This window comes from Coptis chinensis, chromosome 9 (assembly GCF_015680905.1).
Source record: "Coptis chinensis isolate HL-2020 chromosome 9, ASM1568090v1, whole genome shotgun sequence".
Taxonomy (NCBI): Eukaryota; Viridiplantae; Streptophyta; class Magnoliopsida; order Ranunculales; family Ranunculaceae; genus Coptis; species Coptis chinensis.
Window position 1 is genome coordinate 23,442,934 of NC_141464.1, and position 27,350 is coordinate 23,470,283.

General features: G+C 37.3%; 1 non-coding gene across 1 annotated transcript; it reads right to left on the reverse strand.

Moving 5' to 3' along the window:
• Window positions 1-24,113: 24,113 nt before the first annotated feature.
• LOC147475248 (small nucleolar RNA R71) lies at window positions 24,114-24,219 on the reverse strand. Its single transcript, XR_015209945.1, has one exon. It is a non-coding gene; the product is annotated as a small nucleolar RNA R71 (small nucleolar RNA).
• Window positions 24,220-27,350: the final 3,131 nt, after the last annotated feature.

A 27,350-nucleotide genomic window follows, 5' to 3' on the forward strand; every position in this document is an offset into this window, starting at 1 on the left:
ATCCATATACCACATCTCACACACAAAAGAGGCAGTGTCAAAATGCCACCATTTTAAGTTGTTTTTATGTTTAACATTTTCTTTCAAGATTAGAAGTTTGGATCTTAAGGTAATTTTAGCCAGATCATCCATCTTTTGAAAAGAGAGAAGCTTGAAGGACATCTCAAGACAAGATCTACCATCCAGTTTAGTTGAATCTTCATTTTTTTATTTCATTCTTAGTATAGTTGCATCGTAGTTTAGTTTTATTGCTTTCTAGCATAATTGCATTTAGGACCTTTTCAACAATTGAAATTGTAAGCCAACACAGCAAAATATCAAACTCTAGTGTTTCTTGTCTGAATCTTGACAAACGGACAATCGTCTGTGGGTCGTGGTACTTAAGCAATCCAAGTGATTCACCATAACCCTAGAAGAGACGACTTTTAGACAACGGAGGCGAGATACTAGCTGCAAAAAGCCCAACCAAGTTGAAGGAAAGTAGTTTTGCATATTAGTATAATTTAGAATAGTTGCATATTAGTTTAATTGCATTCAAGCATAATAGGATAGTTTTCATCATCTTCGCATAACAAGAATACTAGACAGGATTGATATAATGGCCGCACGCAATGATGGAGGTGTTTTGGACACCAATAATCCTGAAGCTATCCCACCCATGCAAGCACAACAGTGAAAGAAGTTGAGCGATTTCTATTCGCCAATCATTGGAGACCCACCCAGCAGTATTGTCTTTCCAGAAATAGAAGCTAACCAGTTTGAGCTTAGAGCATCAGTAATCTCTATGCTTCCAAAGTTCAATGGTTCGCATAATGTTCAAATTTTATGTTCACATGAACAAATTTCTATCAGTCCTCAAAACTTTCAAGAACCAGAATATCAGGGATGAGAGTATCAAAATCATTATGTTCCCACTCTCACTCGAAGCTAAAAGCATCTGAATGGTTAACTGCACAGCCGATCAATTCAATAGATAATTGGGAGAAGTTGAGAACAAAGTTTATGAACAAGTTCTACCCACCCCGTAAGACGATGCCATGCAAAGAAGCCATCAACAATTTCAAAGGGAAGGTGATCAAGAATATCATCAAAGATGGGAGAAATTCAATAATCTGCTAGTCTCATGTCCACATCATGGATACGATAAAGAGCACACTTGCTCATTTTTTCTATCGAGGACTCTCGATGATGAACAAGCAGATGATACCATCAATGCACAAAGGCAAGTTTACATCGATGGATGGAGAGGAAGCTTACAACTTTCTCGAAATTTAGTGAAGAAACACAACAGTGAACTACTAGCAACGAGGATGTCGCTAGCATGGAGGGGGGAGCCAAAGCAATTTGGTTACCAAGCACATGAACAATCGATCAAGAACTGAAGTCTACATTGGCCACTGCCACCAAAGATTGAAACTCGAGTAAGAAATTTAATCAGTTCTCTATGAATCCCTCCAAGTTCAACAAGTCTCAAGATAAAATCTCTCCCAAATATGCAAGCTAGCCAATATCTGCGAATTTTGTTCGACACTTCCCATGCAACTCTAGAATGTCCCGTTACTATCAACATGCATCAATTAGAGAGTACAATATTAACTCATTTCGTGAGGCCCAACCAAGGTGGTAATAACTTTCAAGGTAATTATTGGAGACGAGAATCTTTGGACCCCTAGGTTCTCAAGATCAAAGTTATATTCCACGGACAAGTCAAGTTTCACAGTTGGTCCCTCAACAACAATTATACTCTCAACAAAATTCCAATAAAAGTGGAGAGTTAGTGCCCGATCCTAGGAGAAATTATGCCGCGACCTGCCAACCGGAGAATGCAATTACTTTGCTATCACAGAAAAAAATCAGAAGTTTGAAAGTGTTCTAGAGCTTCTTGCATAGTCTCACTCAATCTCTAACAATTTCAGGCAAATCAATGTTCTAGAATGGAGTCTCTAGAGGCTAAGGTCGACCAACTCACCACTGCTTTGTCTGTAAAGACACAAGCCACTCAACCTAACTTATTGGAACCAATATTGAAGAGTGAAGATGTATGCCACATTGGGACAACTTCTAGTATTGATCACCTCCATGATCATGTCAACTCAGTTACTACTCTCAGATCAGGATTGAAGATAGACAACAAGGTTGACTTACCTACTCATGATGACATTGCTACAGAGCAATCAGTCAAGATTTCAAATGAAGTTCAAAAGGAAGTGGGGGAAATACTTTCCACTCCCATTTGTCAAGATGAGCAAGACAAGATATGCAAGAATGCCAAAGAGAAAAAAGAGCAAACACATGTTGATGTGTTTGTACCGAAGGCACCTTTTCCTATGTTTTTTGCTCAAAGCAAAAAGGACAAGCAATTTTTAAAAATGAAGGAGGCATTTGAGAAAGATAACATCAATATCCCCTTTCTCAAAGCAATCAAGCAGTTGCCATCATATGCCAAATTCTTGAAGGATGCATGCAACATAAAGAGAAGTACTCATGTTCCAAAGCGGCGTTTCTAATTTGGACAAACAACATCTATTATCCATCCAGCAAAGCTCCAAATAAGCTCAAAGATCCGGAAGTCCTACAATATCATGCAAGATAGGAGAAAAATTCACGGGTAATGCTCTTTTAGACCTTGGTGCTAGTGTTAATCTCTTGCCATATCATGTGTACCAAACGTTGGGCCTGGAAAACCTAAAGCCTACACAAGTCAAATTAAAGTTAGCTGACCGCTCTACCAAGATTCCCAGAGGCATAGTTGAGGATGTTCTTGTTCATGTAGCTGATTTCTACTATCCAGTGGATTTCATTATAATAGACACCAAGGAGGCCTTTGATAAAATTCCAATTATTCTAGGTCGACCTTTCCTCGCTACTGCAAAAGCTTTGATAAATTGTCACAACGGTGAAATGAAGATCAACTTTGGTAAGATGTCCATGGACATAAATATCTTTCACCTGTTGCATAAGGATTATGATGACACTGAAGGTGGAGAGGTGTACTTCCTTGATAGCATGATACAAGAATTCGTCCCATTCGAAGATATAATTGAGAGTGCTCAATCTACAGAAAACTGTGATGAACCTGAGAACCCCACCACAGAGGCGTTGCTAGCCATGTTCTTAGAATCTATGCAGAAAATTCAGGATTTAAGTGAGCATAATGGAAAATTGACAGAGAGAGTATCATATCTTGAGAAGATGAACTCTACATTTCAGGATGAACAACAAACTTCTGCCCAGAAAAATCAGTTACTAGAAAATCAGCTTAAAGAAGTTTTGGAAAAATAACAGAATCTAGAAACTGAAATGAGTTTTCTAAAGCAGAAAGTGAACCATATTGATAAGGAGAATTGCATAGTTGAAGCTTCTTCTACACCATCATTGTCTGAACAAGAGAAGTATGTGAACCAGTCTACTGCCCACCCTGAGCGTAGTCAGCCAGACATCCATTATCATCACTGTGGTGGTAAAGGACACATCAGATACTATTGTCCTGTTAGAAAGAAAGATTTTCATCAATCTTCTATACAGAGGAACCACAAGGCCTATCACAAAATCATCAGACCTAAAATAGTTCAAGGTAGAGAAGCAACTTCACCATCAATCTTTCCGACATATCAAGGAGTATTTTTGATGACCCACAAGGTGAGACCTCCTCGCCCTCCAAACATTCATCAGATTTGGGTGAGAAAATCTGATCTCCTCACTCCAAATTGATAATGCATGATATAAAGTCTTGAGAATCTGACTTTAAAAGACTCACATTATGTCTTAGGGATCTGACGTAAAAAGACCTAAAAATTCGGCATCAATGGTAACATCTTCCCTTTTTCTCATTCATTTCATTTACTTAATTTTTATACATTGAGGACAATGCATATGTTAAGTTGGGGGAGGGTGTACTTGAGAAATGAATTTCGAAAATTAGTTTTCAAAAACAAAAATATTTTTGTTTCTATATCAGTTGCATGAGAAAAATAAATTTTAATGGTGAGTCTGGGATATATATTCTATACTGCTTAGTGATGAGTTTGATAGATAGTTGATATTATTGATTTCATTACCGCTTAGACTATTTATTATGCTCGGACATAGTTCTTGTTGATAGAATTCTTTATCAAGGCACCACCATAGTACTTGGTCAGTTTTGTGTACTTTTGTTAGAAGAGAGATTTAAACCCCTAGTAAACTGGAAGTAGAATTTTTAGACTTGGCTCGTGAGACTTGAGCGTTATACCCATTCTTTGGAGAGTTCTTACGAAAAATCTGAGTCTTAGTGACTCAACATCTTTCTGTTCTTTATGTCGTTGTAATACAGTCTCATTATTCGTTGATTTGGTTAATCAATGTGATATAGACTGGGAGATAGCCATTAGGTCTTGTAGACTATTCAAACAGTATCATCTTGATAAGTCAAGTAGTGAACCCATTAAGCCTTTATCCCACCTAGTAGGACCATCATGTTAAACCCTTTGAGCCTTATAATAAGCCATTTTCTTCCAAAACCCTTTATCCTTTACCTAACTCCGACAAGGAGTATAGCCAAAATCTTTATCAGCCATACCCATATGTTTCTAAGAATACGAGGGGACAAGGAGGAACAAGGACCACAAAAGGAAGATTACAAGGAAATATCGAGAGATACAATGAAGCCCATCATTCGTTCAAAGTGAAAGAAGCTAGTGGAAAACAAGCATATCCAAGGTACTAATCAAGGATATACCACTCGAGCTTTAACTAAAAAAAAAAAAAAAAAAAAAAAAAAAACAGATAGATGGAAAAGCTAAGACAAAGGAAGAATTTTCTCTCTTGTCTACGAATTTGAAGAAATCTTCCAAAGAAAGAAGCAAAACCCTTAGTGTTTTTCAGAAACAACCTTAGAATCCTTTTTACCTTTCCTTCATAAACCAATACCCAAGCCAAGTTACAACCCATGACTTATCACTACAGTATGGTACGAAGTCTAGAATAGGTGAGAGGATGCTAAAGTGAAGGACCCGACACTTCATATGTGATTGACATTCCTTCCATGAGACTACTTTTATTCAGAAGTCTGTTTTTCAAGGTAATATGTGGGATGTTCGTATGTATTATTCTTTTCCCCACATACATTAGGTAAAATAGTAGACCATCTTCTCGAGAGATTCTTTTTCTGGAGAATATGATCGGTGAGGATTGAAAGTCGAGATTATCTACCTATGGTAAACTAGGGATTTCGTTTCTTGGATAGGAGAGTATAGGAGATTGACTAAGTACACACATAAGCCTTGATTGAGAATTTTGTCAATTTTTACTATCTCCCATCATAATCTATGAGTCTTTTTTCAGCAATGTAGTTAGCAATGGAGACCGCCTATTGGAGTAAGCACTAAGTGGGTAAGGAATTTCCCTCTCTGAAAAATATCATCATTCTTGAACATGCTATTGATTGATTTTGTGGGTATATCACCACGAAAACCCTCACGAGACTATAACTTCGTCCTTTTTGGGGAACTTAAAGGTTTAAAGCCTTGTTGCATATGGTAAATACAATCGCATGCCTACGAAAATGAGTTAGGATTTTATTTTTGTTATTAGGATGTGATTTTGATCACTTATCTATTTTTTATCTTATTTGCTAAGAGACAAGCAAAAGGCTAGTTGGGAGTTGTGATAAATGCTCAAAAAATGCTATTTAACCCTCGATTATGCCTCTTGTTTAGCCATCTTAGTGGACTAATAGTGTTTATAAGTTGTGTTTTAAGATTCTACAGGTAAAAAAGAGAGTTTTGTAGAATATTAGAGAAAATGGGGTAAAGCGGAGCAATTCGGAATATTAAGGATCACATGGGAAGCCCGTGAACAATCATGGAGAAGGCCAATGAATTGGAGCTATTAAAGATGTGACTTGGACCTATTTTAAAGCCTATTTGGAAGCCCAAGGCCAAAGGATTCATTGCTTGGACCAAAGCCCGCAAAAGAGGATAGAAGGATGGAGCAAAAGAGGGAAAATAGACTTCTGAGTCTGAGACTCATGGATCGTGAGTCTGAACTCAATGCTCACGTTTGGGACGCATAGATCGTGAGTCCAGATGCATTGATTGAGTCTGAGACGCATGGATAATGAGTCCAGACGCATGAATCGACACTGTAGCCAATTCCTTCTCAGTTTTGGAGACATAGTTGGACTCTGAAAGAAGTCTATTTGTATTAGGAAACAAATGACGGTTTGGAATGTTTCTAGAGCTCATTGTAACCCCTATAAATAGAGGACCTAAGTGCCTCATGTAATTGGCCAATTCACTTATATTCTTGTCTCCAAAACTTGAGGCAGAGAGAGATTAATAATAAAAGATTGGTTTTAACTAGCTGAGTCTTAATAAATTAGTCTTTCTAGTCTTATGTTCTTCGACTCTTCTTCTTCTCGTTCTTCGTGTTCTTCCTTCTTTATGGAAGGCTAATCTTCTCCTTCAAGGGAGGAGATGAAGCCGGTGCTTAAGGTTTAATGATTCTTCTGGTTTATAGTGTTCTTCAATCAGGTTAGTTCTTTAGGTTTTTAGTTATTAGTTCCATTGCCCACACCAGGGGATGGAAGTATAGATTAAGGTTTTTATTTATTACAATTGAATATCATGCTAGTTTAGGGTTCTATTTATTGCAATTGAATATTTGCTAGTAACATGTTTTTATTTATTGCAATTGAATATAATGCTAGAATAGAGTTTTATTTATTGTAATTGAATATTATACTATTATTCTCTACTTTTCTTCTAGTTGTGTAGTGTTTTAGAGTAAGGGAAGTATTCCTTGTGTTTGCCTTAGATGGTGATTCATTGAATAGCTACCCAAGCTCACATAAAAGGAAAAGAAGATACTAGTAACATGAACATAGGAACAACCTTGAGTAGAGTTAATTGTTAACGATGTTTCATCCAAGAGGGCATCGGCACTTTCGCCGATTGCCGATTGTAGTCTACTTGGAGAAGAACATGAAGCAAAAGGTCATTGAATCAAAAGCATTGGTGGATTTGAATCTCTTGAATCTATCTCTCTCATATTCTTTCTCCTTAGTTCCAATTCTTAGCTTTAGTATAAGTTTAGTTAGTTTAGTTTAGTTTAGCATTAGAATCTACAATATCTATAATCATAGTTTTTAATCCCTCAAACCCCCTTTCCAGTCATATCCTTTATATAAACATACACTTAAAAGTGGAACGATACCCTACTCATCCTTTACTTATTGAGGGATAATTAGGTTTTGATACGCTTCTTTTTGTTCAACGACCATCATCTATCTACATCATCCATATACCACATCTCACACACAAAAAGAGGCAGTGTCACCCCCTACACCCCATCCGACCAAGTGGCGTTAAACAGGTTAGCGATTGTAGATGATAAATAGCGTGAAGCCTGGCAAATCACCATGGCGTGGCGGGATCTTGAAAAGAACCTCATTTCTTTATTAAAGAGGATCGGGATGAGGATGATGATTAAACGGGAGTTAAGGTAAGTTTTTATTTCAGTTAGTGTCTGCCTATGTCCCAAGCAATTTAATTCTTGTTAACCCCATAACGGGTGGAACTCATATAGAGTTGCGTCTGTTTTTCTTTTTCTATATTAGTATGTTTTAACCTTGTTTTGCAGATATTCCAGAATTTCATGCATTTCCATGGTATTTTTCTGCCCTTTTTTTTAAATACTTTGAGGACAAAGCATGCTTCTTGTTTGGGGGTGGGCATAGAAACACGTGTAATTAAGGCATCTGTTAGGATATAGATATGTACAATATGCACTTGTTTTCTAGTAAAAATTCAAAAATTTCAAAATTATAAATAAAAAGTTTATGCTATATACTTAGAAATATTGGTATTGTTTTCTTCTCTATGCTCTCAATAATCTAGAAGTCTCAAGTAGCTTTTGCATTAGAATAGTTTTTAGAAACTTAGGTTAATATGTAGGTAATAATCTTTGCATCTATCTATAAATATGTTACATGAGTATCTATGATTGTTTGGCGATAAGTTTAAAAATCTAGGCTAGAGTACTTATTCTACAAATCCCTGTGAGAATATAGCTTAAAGCCTTATATGAGTGAAACATTTGAGAAATGACACAAGGGAGAAGTAAAATCTGGATAGATAAATCACACGTCCACTTGCTTGATCACTATATCATATCCTAAGCGAGAATTTAGGCCCTCTTTAGATTGATATAACTAGAAATTCAAACCTATGAATTATTTTCCGCTAGTCGCCCCTCTGAGCCTTTCTTTAGCCTTTCATAAATTGTAAATCCTTTAACCTTTTACAAAAAAAAAAAAAAAAAAAAAAAAAACCTACCCATTATAGAATGAGTCTGAGAATAGGATGAGTGAAGAAAAGAGAAGAGAAAAATCTGTGTAAACAAAAATTAGTTAGTTGCTTTAGAAAAGAAAAAGAAAAAGAAAAGAAGTTTCCATTCAAAGAAAAGAAAAGAAAAATAAAAATAGAAGCAAAATAAAAACTCCAAAAAAATAGAATAAATGAGTCAAAAAGCCAAAATAAAAAGGTTAAGGATGGAAACAAAGTGTAGAAGCAAAAGAACAAGGGTTTCTCTAGTTATGTAATATGAAGACCCTATTAGCTCAAACTTGTCATTTTTGAATATCCATTTCCTTCCTTCTTAAACCATCTCCTAATCCCCGCAACACCTAATAAAGACCTCTAGCTCAATTAGGAATAGGTTAGTGTGATAGTAAGTGGCAGATGTGTTTGATTGACTCTGGGTTCCTTGTGTGTCATTGATATTGTAAGATAAAGTGTGCCCATTACACACTGGAGTAACGAAACTTGAGAGGAAAAATTAGAGTGGTTTTTGTCTTGACATTTATGTGAGGACCTACTTAAGGGCGCTTATTCGATTTTCCGAAAAATGACCTGCTAGTGCATTTCTTAGTAGTACTCATTGTATATATGTTTATTAAGTAGATGATTGATTATTATGCATATATTAGTTTAGGTTTTGACTTGATTATTCTGTATTCATTGCTAGTGAGATGTATAGATAATTGAGACATAAATAAGGAAACAATAGTTTATTTCTTAGTCGTTGTAGAATAGGTGAAGTTTGTGAGTACCTTCACTGGAAAACTCTCATGAGGCTATAACTCGTCCACTAGGGAATTCCTAGTGGTTTAAAGCCATGTTGCATATGGTCAATGCAATCGCGTCCGACTCGACGAAAAAGAGTAGTTCGAACTCCATTTTTGGGTCACTTATTCTAATTTCTCATATTTGCTTGAGGACAAGTAAAATATTTTTTGGAGTGGTTTGATAAGAGCCCAAAACTGTAGTTTTAATCCCCTAACAATAATACTTTTAGACCAATTATGCGAGTAATAAATAATAGTTAATCTTGATTCGTGTTTTTATGTATTTCAGGCATTTGAGTCAATTATGTGTAGAAATGTGTCACTTTGGCGAGATAAAGGAGCAAGGGTTGGTTGCTAAGAAGTTCTGTGAATAAAGGCCAAGATTCAAGGAGAAAAAGCCATTTTAAAGCCTCGTCAAAGCTGAAAAGTCAAAGTCAACACGGGCAGAAATAGTGCACAAAAATCAGTAGAACTTCCGAAGGCCATATCTTTGGTCTCAGACCTCAGAATTGGACCTACTTTATGTCAAAACGACCGGTTTGGAAAGAGCTTTCCAACGGTCTAACTCTTGATACAATCAGAGAAGTATAAGTGGATGAAAAGTCTACTGAAGTCAAATCTAACTGAGAAGGCCTCTGTGGACTGAAGAGATTGGGTTTTGCGCTCGATTTTCCGGCCCAAAACATGGCTCCTCAGCCCATACACGAAAATATGGATCTTTTCTCCTCCATTTCAACACACAAGACTTAACTGTTAAGCAACTAAGTTTTTAGGTAGCCATTAGCATAGATTTCTAGATCTAGTTTTAGACTCCATTAATTAATTAGTTTTTTCTATCTTGTTTTAATTTAGTTATTGAATCAATTGTTATTTATTCATTAGATCAATAAAGTTAGTTAGTTCTTCATAATTTAGTTTCATTTTCCATTAATTATTTAGTTTCAATTCATAGATTTAGTTATTTGTCATTACTAGTTTCAATTCATTCTTGCATGATTAGATTTCCATTTGAATTCAAATAAGCAAATTTTGAATCTTGATATCATGTCTTGTTTAAATTCAATTGGAAATGATAGTTTAATGACTCTAGGCTAAACCTCCATTAGAGGGGTTTGAGGAAGTGATAAATGGCGAATGATTAGTCTACCTACGAAATGAACGATGCATCCAGAACGTAAGTAAACTAAACTTATTTGTTGCTATTTAGTTTATCAAAGAATTATTCTACTCTCAACCAATTGAGATATAGGGGAGTAGATAGAGTTCGTTCCACTCCTAGTGCTCTAGCATGGATGTTTTCTAATCTAACTAGTCGTTTTAAGTCTATGAGAGTTTTCTGAAGGAATTATACTACGATGCAACTACCCACAAGATGCAACTAGTCGGTTATCGAATACTAAAGGGAATGCTACGTTGATTCTATGATAAGGAGTTAGAGGGGGATTGATTCCACCATAACTCAACAATCCAATCCACTAACGAATAATCGTAATCGAATTGAACTGCTTAGCGAGAACAATTGGTTATTCCTAATCCCTAATTATACATGGCATTTCTACCAATTATAACTAGCATGTGAACAATTAAACCCATTCTCATGGTGAACTAATCATTTCTAGAGTGGAATAGAAAATCTGACGATTCTAATGATAATCGAATCAAGCTTTCATCAAGGCTTCACAACCCCCTCTAATGGAGGTTTAGCCTTGAATCATTCATAATCATTTCCATTTATATTAAAACTAAACATAATATAAAGCATTGAAATTTATTTAATTAAACAATAATGAAATTTAATTTAATGACTAAATTGAACTAAGGACATGAATTGAAATTAGATCTAGAATTGGAATTGACAAAATCGAAATGGATAAAGAATACTACTTTATTGATCTAATCAAATGAAGAACAAGATTCAAAGGTTTAATCTAATAAGGGGATTTGAAACTAATTAAAGAAAACAATTAAATCTAGATCTAGAAGCTATTTTAATGGCTACTTTCTATTCTAAGCTATGAACCCTAATTCTCTACTAATTAATCTACCATTAACAAAGACTTAAGCTTTTGTTCTTATACATTCAGATCCAAAATTCGTGCATGGGCTTGGAGCCAGGGTTTGGGCCAGAGAATCAAGCCCAAAACCCAATTCTTTCAGTCCAAAAAGGCCTCTTCAGCTGCAGTTGACCTCCACAGACTTTTCGTCCACTTCTGCTCCTCTGATTGGGTCAAGGCTTGGACCATTACAAAGCTCTTTCCGAGCCGGTCGTTTTGACATAAGGTATGCCCAATTCAGTGTCTGAGTCCAAAGATACGGCTTTTCGGAAGTTCTCGACTTTTGCTCCTCAGATCTCGCTAAAGTGGTACATTTACGCACATAATGGACTTTGAAGCCCGAAATGCATAAAAACGCGCATGTCGGTGTTAACTCTTACTTATTATTCACATAATTGGTCTAACAAGATGATTATTAAGGGGTTAAAACTATAGTTTTGGGCTCTTATCAAACCACCCCAACAAACATTTTGCTTGTCCTCAAGCAAATATGAGAAATTAGAATAAGTGACCAAAAATGGAGTTCTAACTACTCTCGTTTATTGAGTCGCGATTGCATTGACCATATGCAACAAGGCCTTAAACCACTAGGAATTCCCTAGTGGACGAGTTATAGCCTCGTGAGAGTTTTCCAGATGAAGGTACTCACAAACTTCATCTATACTACAACGACTAAGAAAATAAAACTATTGTTTCCTTATTCATGCTCAACTATCTATACATCTCTCTAGCAATTACATAAGAATAACCAGTCAAAACCCTAAGTTAATATATGCATAATAATCAATCATCTACAATAAACATATATACAATGAGTAGTACTATCAAATGTTTAGCAGGTTTGTTTCTGAGAACTTCGGAATAAGCGTCCTTAAGTAGGTTCTCACAATAATAGTCAAGAAACAACACTCGATTTTTGCACTCAAGTTTTATTACTCCGATTAATACGATGGGCACACTTTACCTTACAATCTCAATGACAACAAGGAAGCCGGGGTCAATCAAACACATCTGCCACTTACTATCACACTAACCTATTCCTAATTGAGCTAGAGGTCTTTATTAGGTGTTACGGGGATTAGGAGATGGTTTAAGAAGGAAGGAAATGGATATTCAAAAGGACAAGTCTGAGATAATAGAGTCTTCGTATTATGTAACTTAGAGAAACCTTGTTATTTTCTTTTTGCTTCTACACTTTGTTTCCATCCTTAGCCGTATTTTTTTTTTTTTTTTTTTTTTTCTTTTCCTTGGCTTTTGACTCCTTTTTATTCTATTTTTTGGAGTTTTTATTTTATTTCTATTTTTCTTTTCTTTGGATGGAAACTTCTTTTCTTTATTTTCTGAAGCAAGTAACAATTTTTGTTTACCAGGTTTTCTCTTCTTCTTTCTTCACTCATTCTATTCTCAGACTTATTCTAAATTGGGTAGGTTGATTTATTCTCTTTTTTTTTTTTTTTTTTTTTGTTTTTGTTTTTGTAACAGGGTAAAGGAATTGTGGTGTATGGAAGGCTAAAAACGGGCTCGAGTGGCGACTAGCGGAAAATAATTCATAGGTTTGAATTTCGGCTATATCGATCCAAAAGAGCGCCTAAATTCTCACTTAGGATATGGTTTAGTGATCAAGCAAGTGGACGTGTGATTTCTCTATCCGGATTTTACTTCTCCCTTGTGTCATTTCTCAAATGTTTCGCTCATATAAGGCTTTAGGCTATATTCTCACAGGATTTGTAGAATAAGTACTCTAGCCTAGATTTCAGAAACTTACTGCTAACAATCATAGATACTCATGTAATATATTTATAGATAGATGCAAAGATTATTACCTACGTATTAACCTAAGTTTCTAACAATTATTCTGATGCAACAGCTATGTGAGACTTCTAGATTGTTAAGAGCATGGAGAAAGAAAACAATACCAATATTCCTAAGTGTATAGCATAAACTTATTTATTTATATTTTTAAATTTTTGAAATTTTAACTAGAAAACAAATGCATATTATATATATCTATATCCTAACAGATGTCTTAATTACACGTGATTCTATGCCCCCCAAACAAGAAGCATGATTTGTCCTCAAAGCATTGTAAATAAAGAGGGTAGGAAAAATACCATTGAAGCGCGTGAAATTCAGAAACATCTGCAAACCAATGTTAGAACGTACTAATATAGGAAATAAAAACTGACGCAACTCTATAAGAGTTCCACCCATTATGGGGTTAACATAATTAAATTGCTTGGGACATAAGCAGACACTAACAGAAACTAAAACTTACCTCCACTCCCGTTGTTATTCGTCATCCTCTACTTCTATAAAGAAGTGAGGTTCCTTCGCGTCCTGCCATGCTATGATAATTTGCCAGGCTTCACGCCATTTATCATCTATGGTTGCTAACCTATTAAGTGCCACTTGGTCTGATGGGGTGTAGGGTGCAACCTGGTGAGGTTGTATCCGCCACCCATGCCAAGTCATTGCACGGAAAGATCGGATAATACTATTGGTGGGTCGCGACCGTGTCTACCTTAATCCAATCCGTGAAAGCGTGTACAAAAAGAGGAAAGAAACATAGCATAATACGTGAAATTAGAACAGGCATAAGAAGGTACTTATGCCTCATTGTATAGGCTCGTGCTAAACTAGACATCAAAGTTAAGGAAGGTCATAGAACCGGCCCATTGGCTAAAGCAATGAAAACGCTGCAAGTGGCGTCATTCACGAAGAAAAAAAGCGCCATTCCACTAAAATGTTTAGCATTATCCAAAACATAACAGTTCCTATGTTCATGGACAAAGGCTACCAAGAACAACGTTATAGTCCCCTTGGTCCTCAATCTGAAAAAATGCCTTCCCCATAAGCCTCGTGCAAAGACTCATAGGTGTAGACATGCATATTATCGACCCCAATAGCACCATGGGTCTTGTATCTCAGCCGGGCATAGCAAGTCCAAGAACAAATGCTAGCAAGAACACGGTAATCTCCATTGGTTCATCGTCAATGTTGATGGAGAACACTTGTTCTCCGTCCGGTCTCTCAAAGAAAATGCAGTTATTATAAAAATAAGATGCAAGTCTTTGGAGAATAAAGAAGTTCAGCCGGTCTTACCATAAGAGGTTCCCACCAACATATGTGATCACCTCGCGAAACCAAGCACCGTAAGTAATGCTTTGGAACAAATCTTGAAAAGACTGTTCGGTATCAATATTGGAGATGTCATCTCAAAATTACGCTTTGGAATAGCTGCGAATGATCCGGATACTACGCTAAAAACCGGGAAATTCTGGTCCGGAGAAGTCGGCTGGCGTGCTCTTTGTATTTTGATTTCCAATAACTTAGCTGGTCGCTTTGACTTGTAAGCGCTGGCGGCCTCGACCAAATTTTTTTCGACATAATTTTAGAAGCGGCCGGCCAATTAGTAAGCCTGGGCGCCCGAGTTGCAAATTGCGAAAATGAAGTCGAAAAACGGGAATCGCGGGTTTGAAGGGTGAGTGATGGAGTTTAGGTGTAGTGTGAGTTGTGAGGATAGATTGTATCAAGTTTATATAGGCTTAAAGTTGCTAGAATGGATCGGAAAGTTGCCAAAACTAATTTGGCAGTTTCGGAAATCCTAAAATTTCCAAACTTCAAAACGGAAACAACTCATCTCACGGATTCTAATTCAAACCCAAAGATCTCTTATTTGGATTTTATGACCGAATGTACCTATTTAATCTAGATTTCATCCTACAATGATTCTCAATCACGATATACCTAAACTACCATATTTTCACCTTACTCCATGATGAAATTCTAACACTAGGGTTTTATAAAAATACAGCTTGAAATAATCAAACCACCCCAAAACAAGTTTGGAAGGTGTGGTCAATATGAAAACAAGCACACAAAATGAAAATAAACCCTTATATTATAATTTCATTCGGAGTATCACTACAAGATTCGCATTACTGAAATAAAAGTTACATTACAATAAAGACAACAAAAATAAATAAAACAACAACTTATAAAACATAGATAACTACGACTATCACTCCTCCTCCTCTATAAACACCTCGCCACGGTGGCTGAGGGCCTGAACTTCAGTGGTGGCTCACGGGCTCGAAGGTCCGGCGGCCGCCCTTCGTCGGCGACGACGCTCATGCCCTAGCAGCAGTGTGTCTCGGAGGCAGAAGTCTGTATGAGGTGGGAAGCGTGCTAGCATCTCTACTCTAAACCGACCGGGCTTCCATCTCGACCTCGCCGCTCCCATCTCTCATCCTCCCCTCGGGTGCGGGCTCGAAGTTCGCGATGAATAGTCGCTGTCGAGTCCGGAGGTCTGCACAGAGAGTGTTGAGTGAACGCATGCCCCTATGTAGCATAGTCATGCGCTCAGCATCAGACCAACACCTCTGGAAGGCATCCGTATCAAAGCAGGTGCCATCCTCCTCATCCTCCTCCGACTCATCCTCATCTACCCTCTGCTCCTCCTCCTCAGCCTGTTCCCTATCCTCGGGCAATTTCCAGACTTGTTGGACACACTCCCTATAGATACGCGGGTTCCGTCGCGGGGTAATGTAAATCCTCTCGAAGCGGAGTTGCCTTCATCTTCAACATGATCTTAGTGATAAGCCGCGGGAAGAGGTGCCAACGACCGTCGAACCTCCCCCGATCATGTTCAGCAAAAACTCCGGGATACAGAAATCGTGCTTCGCTCCCGAGTATCCATAGGGCGTGGAGGCAGGTCGGACCGATATCCAATTGACCTTGTCCTTGCCTAGGACATTCCGACCAATCCACTGGGCTGTAGCCAGTTGGTTGGTCCTCAGAGAAGCCTGGCGCACACAATGGGAGTTTGGATTGTAGCTCCCATTGATGACGATGCGCCATCAACGGCTCAACCCGTCAAACCGGGATCCTGTAAAAACAAACATCAGATTGATTCTAGGCGGAATGCCTAGAATCTCGACCAACAGCCCCGTAGTCAACTCCTCCTCTTCTTCTTCACCAAAACAAAAATCCGACTCCCCTCAACTCCGGGTGTTGTAGAACCGTCGACCAAGTCTTCATGGTAGAAGTCTTGTCGAGTACCGAGACTATTCCAGTCTCTACTAGCCATTTCGTCACCGTAAAAGCGGCGGCGAAATGGTCGGCGTGAAAAAATCTGCTCCGGTATAATACGGCGTTGAGCCATTTAGAGTTTGATTACGGTTTGGGGTTTGTAGAAAGGTGTGGTAGTGGTGGTTTTACTTGACCGACTTGAAGAACGATGGAGGTGGTGGAGTGGTGGCGGCAGCACCAATTGGTTTGATTTTTCGGTGGTTTTTCGAGTTTTAAATTGGTGGAGTTTGTTTTGATTGGTGTTTGCAAACAAAAATGGGTTGGGATATGATTTTTGGCGTGGGTTTATGGTATTATTTTTTAATTTTGATTTTTTTTTTTTTAGGTTTGGAAGATGTTAATGGCGGTGGAAGATGAAAGAGATGAACTGTTAGCGTGAGAATGTAAGAGCCTTGGCCGCCGCTCTCCATGGGCGTGGTGAATGAAGTTAGCCCCAAGCCCAAAATCAAAATTTTCGATTTTTTCGATTTTTTGCTAATTTCAAATCAAAATTCCCGCTTAGTTACCCGGTCCGATATTTGCGAATGAGATATGGAAATGATCAGGAGAGAATTTCCTATCCAATGATCCATAAAACACTCTATTCCGACTTCGGATGACATATGAGATAGTGGAAAACGCCTCGAAGTCGTGCATGGCGTAAGTTATCTTGAGCGAATGAAATCTAAATGAATAGATCATGTCAATCCGAATCGTAATACAATAAAACGGCCTAAGCAACTCTAATGGGACATAAAACATTTTAGTACAGAAACACAAACACCCCACCCCCAAACAAATTTTTTACAACGAAGCTTAGAAAATTTGTTTTTAACAGTGGGTCTTTTAAAGTCAGATTCCCGAGACTTCCTAGATTACTATGTTTATTTTATTTTTTATTTTTTTTTTATTTTAGTTTTAGAAGGAAAAACAATAAGCAATAAAGACATAATTCACACCATAGAGAAACATGACTCAAAAATCCGAGAAAACATGCAAGAGTGGAAAACGTGAATTATGTGAACCGTGGACTTAGGATCCGGTACTTACAGCCACACACTCCATAGGGAGGGCCCGGTTACCTCAATGGTGCACTCACCAATATATTGGAATGAAAGGAAATGCACCAACACAGAAATTGAGTCGTTTATAGTCAGATACTCAAGACTTTATCTAAAACATATGTATGAACATGCAGTTGATCATATATCAACAACCGAAATAGTTGTGGATCATTCCATAAATAAATATCACAGCAAACATATCCAAATACAATGAAACACCAAGATTTCCTACGACTCAGCCTAGTGGAATCCAAACGAAGTTGGGTAACCTTATTGTGTAACCTATCATGCACCTTCTTTTTCATTTTTGAATGAGTGGGTGTTCTAGTAAATAAGTGTGGAAAAGTGAATGGTTGTGGAGAATATGGTAGATATGGATAAGTTCTAGAAAGACACCGTACCTGATGAGGATTTGGTTTTAGCACTGAACTCATTCATTGTGTGTGTAGGGACTGTCTCAATTCTGAAAATGAAGGTGTCAAATAGTTTGTCCTTCTGAAGTATCTGTTTGCTAGGAGGATTTAAAAAATTATAGAGCCTGAAAGAAACAAACAAGGATCGAAAGTGCAAACTTCGGGGTTCCTTTGAAAGGGTGGAAGGAGGGGCATCGAGGTGGTTGTTGTGCAAGTTAGTTCTTGATAGGGTGAATTGTCACCTACTCGAAGAAACTCATCAAATTCCCCATCTAGATTGGTCATATCCACATTACTATGGTAGTCCTCTACGCCTTTGAGAAAGTCATCTATCCCATCCTCGTCAATAACATGTGTATCGACTAGTGTAGGAATGAAAATATTGAGTCCGACTTTCCAAAGGAAAGAATTTTTGGGCATATGACTATCGGGAACGTGTTGTTGAAATAATGTCGAAGCAAAGCTCTCGATCATGCTAACCTCTCCATCCATAGGCGAATCGGGTAACTTGTGTCCTTGTTTTAAAACATTGACTTCAACACAAGATGGCCAAAAGACATGGACATTGAACCATCACGGCAATTAATGATCGCGCGGCGGTTGCCAAGAAAGGGCGCCCTAAAATGATCGGACCCAGTCGTTAGCGACTTCCTCATCGAGGACTACAAAATCAACCGGATAGTAGAAATCCTGAACTTTTACCAACACATTTTCGACTACACCCTTAGGATACTTAATAGACCGATCAGCTAATTGCAACGCCATTTTAGTGGGTTGCATCTTGTCTAGACCTATTTGTCTATACAAATAAAATGGGAGTAAGTTAACACTAGCCCCCGTGTCTAATAACGCGGTCGTCGATAGGAATCTCTAAGGTGCATTGTCTGATGGGGCGACCGGGTCCTTGTACTTAACAATTCCATTATGTTCGGATAAGGTTGGGAATTGTTCGTTAAAAAGGCGTCTTTTGGTATATTGGTCTTACGCCTAGTAGTAGTACACAATTCCTTAAGAAACTTAGCATGATGTGGTAGCTTTTTAATAGCTTCGAGGAAGGGAAGGTTTATAGTTAGATTCTTAAAACATCCCTAATCTCCTCATAATTTGTATCCTTAGTTAACATGGCTAATTTTTGTGGAAACGGTGGTTTTACGTCTATATTTAGCAATGGTATCTCCCGGATGTTGTACCGTAACTTTCGTTTCTTTGGTTGTGTTGTAATCGGTACTTCTACGATGGTAGGCTCTTCAGTTTCTATTTGAGATCTAGTAATATAGCAGGTGTAGGGTCTTGGTGGGGTAACTATAGGCATAGTTACCTTGTTATCAACCACTCTGCCGAGAACGGAGTGGTGATTGCATTTATCTCACCTACATTTTCATATTCATTACTAGTATTATCCGTTACCTCAAAGGCTGTGTTTGTTGTTTTAGGATTAGGTATTGCGTTACACTGGAAACACACCTTTGGTTTGGGCTTTATCTTGAGCCAACCGTTGGGTTAAATTAGTTCACGGATTGTAGAAGCCGGTGGTTGGATTGAGCCATGGTTTGGAAAAGTTTTGGCTCACTTGTATAAAGGTGTCAAGACGATCCGGGCTGTGTGGGTGTAGTGGTCACGGGTGGTGTTATTCGAACTATTTCCGTGAATTATTTATTGGTGGATTTTGATAGTTATTATTTACCTAACGATACCTCTATTAGCATTATAATTATTATAATTACCTTGACCTTCCTCGCTTGACCTTGTCGAGGTTGCACTTGGTTGTTATAATTATTAAAATTACCCCACCGCCCTTGTCGTAGTGGAGCTTGGTTAAAGCTCTGCGTTAACTAACATATTGATGATTGTACCCTTGAGGTGTGACGTTTTGGTTATTTCTCCAACCGAAGTTGGGATTTTGTCTCCAAGGGCGTTAGGTTCACTATTAATGGAACAAGCCCGTTCATAGGCTATAGGGACGATGGGATTCGGGATGCTCGGGACTCCAACAAAACTACATGGATTTGAATTTACATTCATAACGGGATTGGCTTTTGTTGTACAGAAATGGCATCTACCTTTTTGTGAGGGATTCAATTAGAGTTTTAAGCTCGGGATCTGATTTAACCTCAAACATACCGGTAGCCTTAACTGCGTGGAAGAAGAACTAGCGAGCGGAGTAATCGTCACTACCCCCAATTATTATTACGCTTTAGTTTGGTCCTCTAAAATTTATAAGCCTCCGAGGCTCCTTTGTTTAAGAAACTACCCCCATTCATTATGTCAAGGACTTCTTTATGGTGATGTTGAAGTCCTTTGAAAAAGGCACTAACTAACGCGTGTCTTTAAGCTAAGTTATGATGTGGACACTCTATAAGCGGATCGGTGAAACGATTCCAAGCCTCTGAAAATGTTTCATGAGGATTTTGTCGAAAAAAATGAATCTTGGAAAGCATCTCATCCGTCTTTAGGGGTGGGTAAAATGTTCCATAAACAAATTGAACAAGTTTAGCCCACGAGTCCACGTAATTAGGCTTGGGCGTTAACCAAGACCGCCTTATCGGCTAAGGTGAAAGGGAATACCCTTAATTTAATTTGTTCAACCAACCGTAGGATGGTGGAATGTTGTTAGGACTTGTTCAATCCTACGCGTGTCTTTGGTAAGGTTTTTCATGGTCTAAACCATGAAAAAGCGGGTAACAAATTAAAAATATTTGGAGGGGATTCTCAAATCCCATTGGGTTTGCTAGAACGATGCAAGATTTGGGGCTATCGCCAAGGCTTTGTAGAAGTCCGAGAGAGGAGTCTCTTTTCTTCCCCATTATATCAGGTGGTGTGTGTGGAATAGTAGCTAGAGGTGTAGTGTGTGGTATACTAGATAGACTTGATTGTTGATGTTGTTGTGTATTTACGTTCGGTGTTTTTGTACGACCAGACCTTAATCTCATGCAAGACTAAGTCGAGCTTAACTACACATGCAACACTCCAAACAATTATGATATACTAGTATAAACCTCTAACAGGAGATGCGAGGTGTGGAAGAAAGGAATACCCGATTCGTCCTTGCTTCGCTTATGAATAAGCGTCTTGTTTACGTGTTCGGTGTATATAAGAGAATAGAACACTGAAAAACTTGACAACTTCGAAGTTCAAATAAAACTGTGGAAATCCTGGAAATTCAGAGAAGGCTGGCTTGCTTATCTTGTAGCTCGGGGCGCAAAAAGGCAAAGTCGAAAGCTCCATGAAGATAGCTGGTCTTTGAAGCGTTTGCCTTCGCTGTATAAACGAAAGTCCAAGAAGATAGCGCGGTAAAGCGCTCTTTGGCGCCGCTTCCTTCGTGTATAAACGAAGTCCATAAGAAGATAGCTGGTCGCTCTCTTTGAAGCGTGCTGGCCGGTCGTTTTCTCGAATTTTTCCAAAACTGAAACGGCAAACCACGGTATGAATCAAACAAGGGTGGGTGGGTGAAATGGGACTTAAAATTACTAATCCTATTATGAAAACAATGATAAAGTGCAACTAAGATGGCGGTGGGCTTTTATTTGATAAACGTAAAATGACTAGTCTACCTACGAAATAAACGATGAATTCTTAACGTAAGTAAACTAAACTTATTACTGATGCTATCTTGTTTATCAAAGAATTATTCTACTCTCAACCAATTGAGATATAGGGGAGTAGATAGAGTTCGTTCCACTCCTAGTGCTCTAGCATGGATGTTTTCTAATCTAACTAGTCGTTTTTAAGTCTATGAGAGTTTTACGAAGGGAATTATACTACGATGCAACTACCCACAAGATGCAACTAGTCGGTTATCAGAATACTAAGGGAATGCTACGTTGATTCTATGATAAGGAGTTAGAGGGGGATTGATTCCACCATAACTCAACTTAATCCACTAACGACGAATAAATTAAGTAATCCGAATTGAACTGCTTAGCAGAACAATTGGTTATTCCTAATCCCTAATTATACATGGCATTTCTACCAATTATAACTAGCATGTGAACAATTAAACCCATTCTCATGGTGAACTAATCATTTCTAGAGTGGAATAGAAAATAATGACGATTCTAACGATAATCGAATCAAGCTTTCATCAAGGCTTCACAACCCCTCTAATGGAGGTTTAGCCTTGAATCATTCATAATCATTTCCATTTATATTAAAACTAAACATAATATAAAGCATTGAAATTTATTTAATTAAACAATAATGAAATTTAATTTAATGACTAAATTGAACTAAGGACATGAATTGAAATTAGATCTAGAATTGGAATTGACAAAATCGAAATGGATAAAGAATACTACTTTATTGATCTAATCAAATGAAGAACAAGATTCAAAGGTTTAATCTAATAAGGGATTTGAAACTAATTAAAGAAAACAATTAAATCTAGATCTAGAAGCTATTTTAATGGCTACTTTCTATTCTAAGCTATGAACCCTAATTCTCTACTAATTAATCTACCATTAACAAAGACTTAAGCTTTTGTTCTTATACATTCAGATCCAAAATTCGTGCATGGGCTTGGAGCCAGGGTTTGGGCAGAGAATCGGGCCCAAAACCCAATTCTTCGATCCAAAAGCCTCTTCAGCTGCAGTTGACTTCCACAGACTTTTCGTCTACTTCTGCTCCTCTGATTGGGTCAAGGCTTGGACCATTACAAAGCTCTTTCCGAGCGGGTCGTTTTGACATAAGGTATGCCCAATTCGGTCTGGTCCGAGTCCAAAGATACGGCTTTTGAAGTTCTCACTGACTTTTGCTCCTCAGATCTCGCTAAAGTGGTACATTTCTCGCACATAATGGACTTTGAAGCTGAAATGCATAAAAACGCGTAATCGATGTTAACTCTTACTTATTATTCACATAATTGGTCTAACAGTATGATTATTAAGGGGTTAAAACTACAGTTTTGGGCTCTTATCAGGAAGCCTTGATGAAAGCTTGATTGTTGTTAGCGTAGAATAGTCGTAATTTTCCATTCCAATCTAGAAAGTAATTAGTTCACCATGAGAATGGGTTGTATTGCATCACATGCTAGATGTTAGTTGGTAGAGATTACCGTGAACAACTAGAGAATAGGAAGAACCAATTGTTTTGTGAAAGCATTGTAATTCGGATTACGACAATTCTTCGCTAGTTAATTAAGTCGAGTTAAGGTGGAATCAATCCCCCCTAATTCTTTATCTAGATTCAAACCTTAACATTTCGTAGTTGAATTATCATATCTTGTTAGTATAATTTGCATCGTAGTATAATTCCCATCATTACTCTCATTAACTTTGGATAGGACCGATAATCTTAGAAAACGCTAATTCTAAAGAACTAGGATTGGAACGAATCTTCTACTTCAACTCTATTGCGATAGCAAAGAGAGTAGAAAAACTTTGATAATAATCACACGTAAAGTTTAGTTTTAGTTTTATTTGCTTTTGAGTCTCATTACTTATTCGTAGGTAAAACTACATTTTATCTTTTATCAAGCCACATAACAACCATTACGAAGTAATTCCCCAATGTTGATAAATCTGTCGTTGCTTGATTCTTGAAGCATTATACCCAAACAAACAAATTAAAATCAATCAACTAGAGCCTAAAGTAGTCACGCTCCTAAAGAAAATGACAAAACTATAGTCACGAGGATTTAGAGTAATCAGCTACCAAATTTTGGTGGACCAATTACCTTCCTCACTCCTCTCCCCCAGATTCATCGTGAGTGAGATTCTTGGTAGCACACCACTTGGTGAGCTGTGTAGTAGATCCATCCTAGTCTCGCGCCCAATTGTTCCTTTGAACAGGGCATACTAATTTAAAGACCCAGCAAAGATTTTCAAAACTAGAAACTTGCAAAAACGAATTTCGATTGCTTGAGCATACACTGCATAGTTTGTGTAGGTTAGGATAGTTTTGCTATCCTGCTAAAAGTGCATGATACTACGTTCAGGGACTACAATATTTAGTGAGAATAAAACTTACTCACATAGGAGAGCACGTCTTCTTACACAATCTCCAATTTCTTGTCCTCCACCTACTAAGATGGCCGACGAAGTCATGCAAGCTGAAGAGCCTCTCTCCAACTTCTACACACCGTTGCAAGATAGACCTTCATCTTGTATACGACTCACATTGCTCACGAGCAATTTTCGCATTCCACCAAATGTGTTCAATATTCTACCCATATTTCACGGGTTTGAACATGAGTTATCGTACGAACATCTACGCTGGATACATGAAGTATACAATATTTTCCACCATCCGGGTGTCACAGACGATCAAATGAAGCTATGAGTGTTTCATTTCACTCTAGCTGGTAAGAGTCACGCTTGGCTTCTTTCTCATAAGCCCGATTCCTTCAATACATGGGAAAAGGTTGTGTTCTCCTTCATAAAGAAGTACTTTCCACTGAAGAAAACAGAAGAGATAAGAAGTAAGATACATTTCTTCAGACAGAGTCCGAGTGAGACATTTTCCGAAGCATGGGATAGATTCTATGACCTACTCCATTCATGTCCTCACCATAAACTAGAAAAATCCACTCTTCTCTAATGTTTCTTCAAAGGTCTTCTCCAAGAACACAAAGTAACCCTCGACATCACGAGCAATGGTAATTTTTTGGATAGAGGTGCAACCAAAGCTTTAACCTTTCTTGAAAACCAAGCTGAAAATAATACCCATTAGGACGATATAAACAATTCTAGAACAGCCCAACCCAGTACATCTAAGGCTAGTGGTATTTTTTAGGTGAAATCCGATCGAGAAATCAAAACTTTAATCGGAACCCTCACAACTAAACAAAAAGACTAAACTCCCCATCCTATTATGAACATAAATACCTCACCATGCAATTTCAATTTAAGCTTAAATCATATAGATGCCACCTGTCCCTTGATCACAAACCTATCATCACTTCAACCAGAAGAAGTATGTGCTTTCAATATACCAAATGCACCATGGAGACAATATCTAAACTTCACATGGACTAATAATCACCAAAAACATTCAGACAATGACAGTGTACCTATAACAATCAGAACGAGCATTGGTTCCATCCCATTTTAACGGAACTACCAAAACCCACATATCAACAACCAAAGAGACACGGTTCCAATTACACCATCGAATAGTGTCCAAACATATAAGCCCACCGATATAATGTTATCTGTCATGCAACAACAAACTCAAATCCTAGCATCCATACAACAATCTCTTAACTTGTTAGCCCAAGACAAAACCCAAAAAGATGAGTTCCCAAGACAAGCTATTCCAATCCTTAAACCAACAAACACACCTTTGAAGCAACAAGTGATGTGAACGGCCGAGTACTAAAAATTCTTTCATGATCAACCTATCTACAAGGATTAAATCCTCTTTTCCACGATGTATTCCTTCCCCATTCCATTCCACCTTTTTCTTTAAAGGGAATATATCAATAGGGTAACCAGACCCTCCATTTAGAGTGTGTGGTTGTAAATGCTGGAGCCTTAGTCCACGTATATCTCGCATATTCTTTGTAAAACATTTTTTACTCGTCATTTGAGTAAGTGTGAACCTGTAGAGTGAGTATACAATTTTTCTTTTGTTTATTTTACATTCTTTTTCAAAATAATTTTCTTTCCTTGTTTTCTGTCTTACATAAGTTCTTTCCTTCAATCTTCACTATTGTCGCTTGAGTAGTCTTTTCTCTATACAATAGAGATGTGAAATAAAGTAAAGGTAAGATGGTAATTGAGTGGAGGTGTCTTACGGTTGCTTTTCATGGTTGTTTTGTGATAATATGATAATAAGATCTTCCTACCCTATATAATATGATTTATGCTAGGAATAAGAAAACTTGTTATTCTAATGCTTAATCAAAGTTTCTACTCTCGATTATCTTATAATAAAATTGGAGTAAATATTCGTTCCACTCCTAATCGCTTAGAACGTAATAATTTCTCTACCTTAAACAATTCCACAATATCAATAAGAGCAATAGTTTAATTATACTAATATGGTGAAAATAACTAATTAAGATGTTCTAAATTATACTATGGAAATTTAATGAAAAGATGTGAATGAGAAAAAGAGATCAGGGGGATTTGATTCCACATTGATAAATTCTTAATATGCTAGTACGGAGTTGTTGCAACCCTAATCTTTATGTTTTCACATAAAGGTTAGGTCTTTTTATCCCTAATTATACATGGTATCTCTACCAACTAATAATTAGCATGTGAGACAATTGAAACCCATTCTCATGGTGAATTAACTACCTTCTAGTGTGGAATATCTTACTACAACTATTCTATACTAACACATCAAGTCTTCATCAAAGCTTAATCAAACCCCTCTAATGGAGGTTTAGCTATGATTCATTAGACTATCATAATTAAAAGAATAAGAATAAGACATCATCGAAACAATAACAATAACTTGGTTTTTATTAATGGTGGCTAGGTTAGAAAAATATAAACTAGGTTTACTAAAGAGAAAAACTAAGAGACAAGAGATTAATTAACTAATGGGTGATATTATTCTAAGTAATGGGAAAGAAAGTTCGAGTTTTTACTTAATCCTCTTTATATAGGAGAGGGCTAGGTTTATCATTTCATGCATGGTCTTTGGAGCTATGTTTTGGGCCACTAAATCAAGCCCTAAACCTAATTACATATTTCCAAAAAGGGTTTCTCAGCTGGAATTTATTGCAATAGTTTTTTTGCCACTTTTAATCCTTTGATTGCATCAAAACCTAAACGATTAGAAATTTCTTTCCGAGCCAGTCGTTTTGACATATAGTAGACCCAATTCCGAGGTCTGAGTCCAAAAATACGGCCTGCGGAAGTTCTGTTAACTTTTATGCTCTATTTCTGCCAGCCTTGACTTTGACTTTTCAGCTTTGACTAGGCTTTAAAAAGGTTTTTCTCTTTGAAACTTGGGCTTTACACATAGAACTTCTTAGAAACCAACCTTTGCTCATTTCTCTTGCAAAAGTTACATATTTCTTCACATATTTGAATCCAATACCTGAAATACACTATCGTACGTAAATAGTACTAACTCTTATTTATTATAAGCATAATTGGTTTAAATGTAATATTATTAAGGGGTTAAAACTACAGTTTTGGGCTCTTATCAAACCACCCCCAAACAACATTTTGCTTGTCCTCAAGCAAATATGAGAAATTAAAATAAGTGACCAAAAATGGAGTTCTAACTAATCTCGTTTCGCCGAGTGCGATTGCATTGACCATATACAGTATTGCCTTAAACCACTAGGAATTCCCTAGTGGACGAGTTATAGCCTCGTGAGAGTTATCCAGAGAAGGTACTCACAAACTTCATCTATACTACAACGACTAAAAAATAAAATTATTGTTTTCTTATTTATTCTCAAATATCTATACATCTCACTAGCAATGAATACAGAATAATCAATTCGAAACCTAAGCTAATAATATGCATAATAATCAATCATCTACTGGATAAACATATATATAATGAATTATGCTATGAAATGCAATAACATGTCCATTTCTAAAACTTTGGAATAGCGTCCTTAAGTAGGTCCTCACAAATATGTCAAGACAAAAACACTCTGACTTTTTCACTCAAGTTTCGCTCACTCTAGTGTGCAATGGGCACACTTTTCCTCATCACATACTCAATGACATACAAG